We start from the raw sequence: 9123 nt of genomic DNA, 5'->3' as shown, positions 1-9123 counted from the left end.
TTTTCCCATTTAGAACGTTTGTCTTTAAGAATATGTTAGATACCTCTCTGCCCCTCCCCCGTTCATGCTCTGTCTCTCTCTGTCCCAAAAATAAATAAAAAACGTTGAAAAAAAAAAATTAAAAAAAAAAAAAAAAAAAGGGGCGCCTGGGTGGCGCAGTCGGTTAAGCGTCCGACTTCAGCCAGGTCACGATCTCGCGGTCCGTGAGTTCGAGCCCCGCGTCAGGCTCTGGGCTGATGGCTCGGAGCCTGGAGCCTGTTTCCGATTCTGTGTCTCCCTCTCTCTCTGCCCCTCCCCCGTTCATGCTCTGTCTCTCTCTGTCCCAAAAATAAATAAAAAACGTTGAAAAAAAAAAATTAAAAAAAAAAAAAGAATATGTTAGATACCATTTAAGGGCTTAGCACACGATCCTTGACATATAATTATTGCCATTAAGGTAAGGGTTTCCTTGCTGTTACCTTCAGCCGCAAATAAAATCCAGTAAGTCAAGACTAAGAAATATAAGGATTTTAGAGCAGAGGACTCTTCACTCTCCCAGAAGGTAGGGAAATGAACACATTCAGAATTAAAAGGTTCTGTGATGGACAAGGTAACATGGTGGCTTACCACTCTCTCTGTGTGAATAAATACAAAGACTTGTAGGATTGCTGATGAGGAACTCTCCGCTTCACCTGGCATGCAGAAGTGAGAATAGGCCAGTCAGAACAAAGGCATTTGGTAGCATGTAGGACTAGGCAGGTATCGAAAACAAAGTAAGCAAGCTAGAAGACTTGATTAGAGTAACAACCATGAAATAAACTGAAAAAGGTAGTTTAACACTTTTTTTTAATTAAAAAAAAATTTTTTTAACGTTTATTTATTTTTGAGACAGAGAGAGACAGAGCATGAATGGAGGAGGGTCAGAGAGAGGGAGACACAGAATCTGAAACAGGCTCCAGGCTCTGAACTGTCAGCACAGAGCCCAACGCGGGGCTTGAACTCATGGACCGCAAAATCATGACCTGAGCCGAAGTTGGCCGCTTAACCGACTGAGCCACCCAGGTGCCCCTAACACTTTTTTTTTTATTAAAATTGTTTTAATGTTTATTTATTTTTGAGAGAGACAGAGCCCAAGCAGGGGAGGGGCAGAGAGAGAAAGAGACACAGAATCCGAAACAGGTTCCAGGCTCTGAGCTGTCAGCACAGAGCTTGATGTGGGGCTTGAACCCACAAACCTTGAGATCATGACCTGAGTTGAAGTTGGACACTTAACTGACTGAGCCACCAGGTGCCCTGGTAGTATAACCCTTTTACCTGTGGAAAAGCACCACAGACAATTCCTGTGATGTTTAAGTTGTTCTAAAGCATAAAATAAATATGGTAAAACTGCCCATCTTATTCTTTTTTTTTTTTAATTTTTTTTTTAACGTTTTTATTTATTTTTGAGACAGAGCATGAATGGGGAAGGGTCAGAGAGAGGGAGACACAGAATCTGAAACAGACTCCAGGCTCTGAGCTGTCAGCCCAGAGCCTGACGCGGGGCTCGAACTCACGGACCGCGAGATCATGACCTGAGCTGAAGTCGGCCACTTAACCGACTGAGCCACCCAGGCGCCCCTGCCCATCTTATTCTGAGAATAAGACTGACATCAAAACAAAAACATATGCTACAATAAGCTTATGAATGTAGATACTAAAATGTAAACTTATTTAAAAAATTTTAAAAGGTAGAGTAAGTGGAAAGCTAGACATGTCTTTGTATAGAAAGCCTGGCAAGGATATTTCTCTCCACATTAAATATGTAAATTAATTGATATTCCAGTAAAAATCCCAATATATTTTGAAGTTGACATGCTGATTCTGACCATCTATAGAGTTGTGGTATTATAGTAAGGAATGTACTCCTTATTCAGTTAACATTAAGTGAGCATTTGCCAATGTGCCAAGCCCTGTTTTAGGTGCTGGGGACACAGCCGAGTGCAAAATACACAAAAGTTTTTGCCCTTCCAGATCTCGTGGGAGAAAACAAAAGAAGTTGAAATACAGTAAAATCTTGGGTTGCGAGTAACTTGTTCTGTGAGGGTTCCCGTAAGATGAACAAACATTTCTAATAAGTTTTAACTTGATAAACGAGCAATGTCTTGCAATACACGTAGTATGTGATGCCAAATATCACATGATCACAACTGAGCCAGTGGTTCTTCTCTCTCTCTCTGTCTCTGCCTCTCTCTCTCTCTTTCTGTGGGATTGTGGGTGATCATCTCCCATGCTTGGATGCTCACTCTCAGGCTGTAGTGTTTGACAGAAATCAGTGATTTTTCAGAACGTTGGAAGGTGCCCACCACTGGCACTAGTGTATTTTTTGTCTCTTCAAAGCAACTATGAACAATCCTTTACTTTTCCATACAAGAGTGAGGTTAGGAAGGCTTTGCTTCATTGTAGATCAGGCTGCCTGCAGATATAGACCCTTTCCTCTGCTGCCTTATTGCCAGTTACATTAAATACAGTATATGACAAGAGTTTATTAATGCTGTAGTGTAGTCAACATCTGTTAGTGATAGTGAAAGTCATGCTACACAATAACCCTCCTCTCTTGTCTCCCTCACTCCAGCCACAAAGGTTTTCAAAAGTAACTGCAGGTTAATTTGCTTATTTTTCTTTATATTTTGTATTTTCTTTATTATTTTGTATTATATTACAAAATAGTATATTCATTCTTACATGAATATTTTTGGGTTGTAGAACGAATCATCTGTGTTTTATTTCTCATGGGGAAATCGCTTTGATATACAAGTGCTTTGGATTACAAGCATGTTTCTGGAATGAATTATGCTCGCAAACCAAGGTTTTACTGTATATACTATAAGTGTGTAATATGTACCATGAAGAGAAATCATCGAAAGAGGGAGCTGAGGAGTGATGGGAAGGAATGCCTTACTATTCCCAGAACATATGGGCATTAGAAGCAGGGGACAAGGGAGGTAATGTCAGACACAATGGACATAATGAGAATAGTCTTGTTCCAAGGTAGATAATTACACTTTCAGTGTTGCAAGAAGAGAGAATTGATGGTTTAACAAGGATCATGGGAGTTCTATTTACTCTTTATCAATGGTGATTTCGAGTCTGGTGGAGGTTTTATTTTGTTTTGTTTTGTTTTGTTTTGTTTTGTTTTGTTTTGTTTTGTTTTGTTTTGTTTTGTTTGTAACAGCCTTATTGAGATGTAGTTTGCATAACAGAATTCACCCATTTAAAGTATACAGTTCAGTGACTTCGTATGTCCAATGTTGTGCAAACATTACCACATTTCTTTACCTAAAAACAGGATACCCTCACCCCCAGAGGAGTACTCTTACTTGAAGCACCTAGTGCTTGTGGATTCCCTCTCGACTGCTGCCTGTGGCAGCATAGAAAGCTATTTGAGGGGAGCTCTTGTCCGGAGGACATGAGTGCTAGAAAATGGAGCTTTGGGGCTCCCTTTACTTTGGGATAGAGAGGAGGGGGTGAATGGTCTTATTAGACTCCCCTTATGTATGATAAAAGGGATTTTTCACTGCAATGGGGGCAAGATAGATTGATCAAATGGTGTTGGGACACGTAGCTCCCTGGAAAGACAAAGATCTATACCCTGTACACTAACAAAGCTCTGAAAGAGCAAAGATCTAAATGTACGATATTAAAGTACAACAAAAATGGTATTTCTGTAAGTCTGAGGCAGACCTATTTAGGTATTATACATAACCCAGGAGCTGACATTAAAGTAACATGTATGTGTGGAAAAGATCAGAGTCACAGTTAATAGACAAATTTAAGATTGAAAGAAAATGTTTGCAAACATATAACAAAGGATAATCCTGATATTCAAAGCATTCTTACAAATCAATAATAGTAACATCTGCAATTCAGTAGAAAAATGGACAAAACCAATGGCCAGTTCAAAGAAGATGAGAAAACAGCTAATGGAAATGACCCAGTATCACTACTAATAAGGAAATGCAAAATATAGTGATGTTGTATATACTTCTTTCCCCAGTAGGTTGATGTTAAATCCTAGAGGAGTGATTATGTCTAGTGGTGAATGTGTCAAAACCAAGACAATTCCGTTGTCAGGTGTATAAATTTATGTGTGTATATACCATTTGAACCATTATTTCCCAGAAACCAAAGTGTCCAAAGGTAGGTGACTGTATAATGGCAAAAATAACTTTTAATGGTGAACTCTGTTAGAAACTACTAAGGTCCTGGGTAAATGAGTAAGTTAATTATGGTGCATTCATTCAATAGAACTTTATGCACCTGTTGAAAAAAAGAAATATAAATGTGTATATGGCCATAGATGTATTATACCTAATGAAAAAAAATTTTCAGACTGTATTCTAGTATAAACTCATAATTGTAATATCAAAAATAAAACGTAAAAATATGTATTTTTCTGTTTTACTCTGCCCAGTTTTCCTTGCCTCCTCCTTTGGACTACACCGTCTCTTCCTTTCCTTTGAGCGGCTGACCTTACCATACCATACCAGACCATAATGGCTTTGATGGTCTTGACTAATCAGATTCTGTCTGGAGTTTGAAAGGCAGTTGGGTCTGCGTCATCCAGTGGCAGCTCCCTCTAGGGATGACGCTGGTGTTGTCCTGGCTGGGATCTTTGTGCTTCCTGTGGCTGTAACTCCCCACACTACCCACTGTGCTTCCAGTACTTCATTTTTTACGTATATTGCTTGCTTGCTTGCAGTTAAAGAAACAGCCAGTACAGAGTTTGGTATGAAGACTGGGTGATAGGCTGTAGAATCTTTGGAAAATGTGAGGTATTAGGGATTGGTTTTGGGTGAGATGGGCAAGTAAGACTCCTATTTCTTTTCTAGCCTAAGAGAGCACGAGCTCTTGGTGTGCACTGAGTAAACATCCAAGTGAATTAGTATTTGTAGTCACCTGAGATGAATAGGGGTTGGGGTCCTGGATAATGGCATTTTAGAGAAGAAGAGGAATGCTGAGTCCAAAGAGTGTATAGGATGCTGTTATCTAATTGCTTTGGATAATTTAAAACTCAGATCTTGAACTTCTAGCATCAAGGCAAAAAATTTCAACTAAAGGTCTTTTGGATATTGTGGAAAGAGGTCTTATATTATTTGAAGTCATAGGGTTAAGACTGCTCAACCAAATTGAGAGACTCCTTTTATGGTTTGCTAAAGTGGGATGCTGGTTAAATTCCATATTTTGTCATAGAGTATTGGAATTTTAAATTTTAGTGTTTTCAGAGGAAATAATAGACTTTAACCAAATTCCAAATAATATTAAAGGAAAAATTATCAAAAGAGAAAATGTGCTTCAGCAAATTAAGTAGACCTAAGTGGCTGAAAATGAATGTTAATGTTGAAAAATCAAAGTAATTTAGGAAACACACATTGTTTTGAAAACATGTGAAACAGGCTTTTCTTGGGGTCCATAAAGTCAATCAATTATGTAAATTTATCAGTTGAAACTTTTTTTTTTTTTTAATCTGCTTCAGTATTTTCTTCTTTGAGAAACAAAATTTTAGATACCCTGAAAATGTCATAGGACAGGAACAGGGTCTTGAGAACAAGTCTCAAGATGAAGTGACCTTTTAGAGTAGATGAAGTGGGGCACCTGGGTGGCTCAGTCTGTTAAGCATTGGACTTCAGCTCAGGTCATGATCTCACGGTTTGTGGGTTTGATACCCATGTTGGGCTCTGTGCTGACAGCTCAGATCCTGGAGTCTGCTTCGGATTCTGGGTCTTCCTCTCTCTCTGCCCCTCTCCTGCTTGTACTATTTCTCCCTCCCTCTCAAAAATGAACATTAAAAAAAATTTTTTAACAAAAAATAAAGTAGATGAAGTAATCTTTTAAAATGCATGAATATTTTGTAAATGTCTACATACACAAAACGTTGCCGGTCGTTCTAGACTTCCAGAAAATGACAACGTAAAAAAAAAAAAAAAAAAAAAAAAAACCCACATCAAAACCTGATTTTTTAGGTGAAGAGAGAAAAAAGAACTGCATGCAAAAATTAGGTACCTGCTAGACTCTTCATCCCGTGTTCCTGGTTCTGAGGGCCGCTCAGCCCGGCCACCAGATCTCCCCAGAGGACCTCTGCCTCTCAGAAGTCACACAATTCTTAAATGAGAAGGGACAGTTGGTTGCTGGATTTGGGAACACAGGCCCCAGCTCTAGGATTGTGGAGGTTCTGGAAAGAGTCCTGGGGACAAGGTTCTGCTCTGCTGGTGTAGAGGATCCAGTTGGGGCAGTAGGTGATGAAGCCAGTCTGCTAAGCAGGGCGAGGACCTGGGGCGAGAGCTTTCCCTGTTCCAGGGACAGTGCTATATAGACTGTGTCCTTTCCAAATTCTTATGTTAAAACCTGATCCCTAAGGTGATGGTATCAGGAGGCGGGGTCTTTGAAAGGTGACTAGGTGGTGAGGGCGGAGTCCTCGTGAATGGGACACCAGCCAGCCCAGCTCAGGGAGTGTGTGGGGGGGGGGGGGGGGCACACTCCATCCCTTGTGTCCATCTCCCCAAAACCAACTCCATACCTGGCATGTGCACGGAGAGCCTGCATTATTGGTAATGCTGTCTGACAGTGGGTCCCCTCTCCCTCCCTCTCTCTCTCTCTCTCTCTCCCTGAAAGTAGGATGGCCCCCATTTGGGCATCTCTGATGCTCAGGGCCATCCCCGAGCAGGCACATTGGCTCTGGATCTCCTCCTGCGCTTTTTGGTCTGGGTCATTTGTGGATCATTCAAACAAAAATGAGCCCCATCATGGAACCAGTAGTCGTGAGCTAGGAATGCATGAGAGAAGACATCCTGAGGGATAGGCAGACGTGCAGGACACCTGGACACACAGGCCCATCTGCAGCCCCCACTGGTTGCCCCCTGTCTGCCCTCCCTTGGAGCCATTTGCCGTTCACACAGAAAAGCAGCAGCATCGAGGTGGGGGCAGGATTGGTTTCTCCTGGGGCCTCTGTCCTTGGATGGTAGGTGGCCACACCCTCGCTGTGTCTTCATGTGGTCATTCCTCTGTGCTGTGTCCTAACCTCTTATAAGGACAGCAGTCGGATTGGATTAGGACGTGCCCTAAAGCCTCATTTTAACTCATCACCTCTCTAAAGACCTTATCTCCAGACATGGCTGCCTTCCGAGGTCCTGGGGGTTAAGGCTTTGGCATATAAATTTTGGAAGGATGCAAGCCAGCCCTTCACATCAGAATTCAAGTTCTCTGAAATGTCTCTGATGTGAGTTCAGAAACTAGTTTCTTATCCCAGTAAAAGTTAGTTTCTCACCGGCAGTGAGGGTTGGGGACTCTGCTCTACTCAGTCTTGCAGGGACACAGACCTCACCGTGTGGCTCCTTCATGCCCCAGGGACTCAGAGTTCTCATTCAAAGCCTCTACATTTTGTAAGCAAATGAGGGACATAACACCTGTCTGATGAAGCACTTTTATCCAAAATCTGCAGTGAATTCTTAAGACCCAACAATAAGGGGCCCCTGGGTGGCATAGTCAGTTAAGCATCTGACTTCAGCTCGGGTCATGATCTGTCGATTCGTGAGTTTGAGCCTCACATCAGGCTCTCTGCTGTCAGCACAGAACCTGCTTTGGATCCTCTGCCCCACCCCCACCCCCACCCCTCCCTTGCTTGTGCGTGCTCTCTCTCTCTCAAAAATAAACATGAAAAAAAAAAAAAGTCAAGTGAAAAATGGGCAAAGAATGTGAAGAGACAGCTTACAAAAGATCTACAGATGACAAATAAAGATAGGAAAAGATGGTCATCACCATTGTATCATTAGGAAACCACAGGTTAATGAGATATCACTGCACACCTATTAAAATGGCAAAAATCCAAAAGCAACTCAATACTAAATGCTGGCAAGGATGTGGAGTGACAGAACTCTCCTTCCTTGCTGGTGGGAATGCACTTTGGAAGAGAGTTTGACAGGGTCTTGAAGGCTAAACCTAGTCTTATACCATCCAGCAATCATGCTCCTAGGTATTTACCGAAGTGAGTTGAGAACTTGTGTCCACACAGAAAGCTGCATGTGGGTGTATATAGCAGGTTTATGGACGCAGATAAGATGTCCTTTAATAGGTGAATGGATGCATAGACTGTGGTATATACGGTATATTATTGTTCAGTGATAAACACTAATGAGCTGTCGAGCCAAAAACAAAAAACAAAAAAAAAACGGGGGGGGGGGACACTTAAATGCGTATGGAATGCTCAGTGAAGGAAGCCAGTCTGAAAATGCTGTGTATTGTCTGATTCCCACTATATGACATTCTGGAAAGGGCAAAACTATGGAGACAGAACAAGTATCAGTGGTTGCCAGGGGCTCATTGAAGACGGAGGAGGATGAACAGGAGGAGCATTTTTAGGGCAGTGAAACTATCCTGTATGTGACTGTCATGGTGAATATGCATCATGCATTGGCCCAAACCACCAAGTGAACCACACGGAGAGTAACCTTAATGTAATGATGGCATTTTATTAGTAAAGTATCAGTATAGGTTTATTAATTGTAACACATAGGCCACACCAACGCAAGTGTTTAATAGTTGGGGAAATTATGGGTAGGTAGGTGGGTGTTTGAGAACGGTCTGTACTATCTGCTCAGTTTTTCCGTAAACCCAAAACTGTTCTAAAAACTAATGTCTGTTAGTAAAAACAAGAACAAAAAAACCCCCCACAAAATGCAATATCCATACACACCAAAATGGCTGAAATTTAAAAAATATGGCCACATTAAATATTGGCAAGGATTTGGAGAAACTGGGTATCTCGTAAATTGTTGGAAGGGATGTAAAATGGTATGGCTACCCTGGGAAACAGTGTAGCGGTTTGTTTATTTATTTATTTTTTTTTTTATAATTTTTTTTTAATTTTTTTTTTAACGTTTTTTATTTATTTTTTGAGACAGAGAGAGAGACAGAGTATGAATGGGGTTGGGTCAGAGAGAGAGGGAGACACAGAATCTGAAGCAGGCTCCAGGCTCCGAGCTGTCAGCAAAGAGCCCGACGCGGGGCTCGAACTCACCAGCCGCGAGATCATGACCTGAGCCGAAGTCGGACGCTCAACCGACTGAGCCACTCAGGCGCCCCTGTAGCGGTTTGTTTAAACAAGAAAAAACT

This window comes from Neofelis nebulosa, chromosome 17, assembly GCF_028018385.1.
Source record: "Neofelis nebulosa isolate mNeoNeb1 chromosome 17, mNeoNeb1.pri, whole genome shotgun sequence".
Lineage (NCBI taxonomy): Eukaryota > Metazoa > Chordata > Mammalia > Carnivora > Felidae > Neofelis > Neofelis nebulosa.
The sequence above is the reverse complement of the archived record's forward strand: the minus strand, read 5'-3'. Positions refer to the sequence as shown.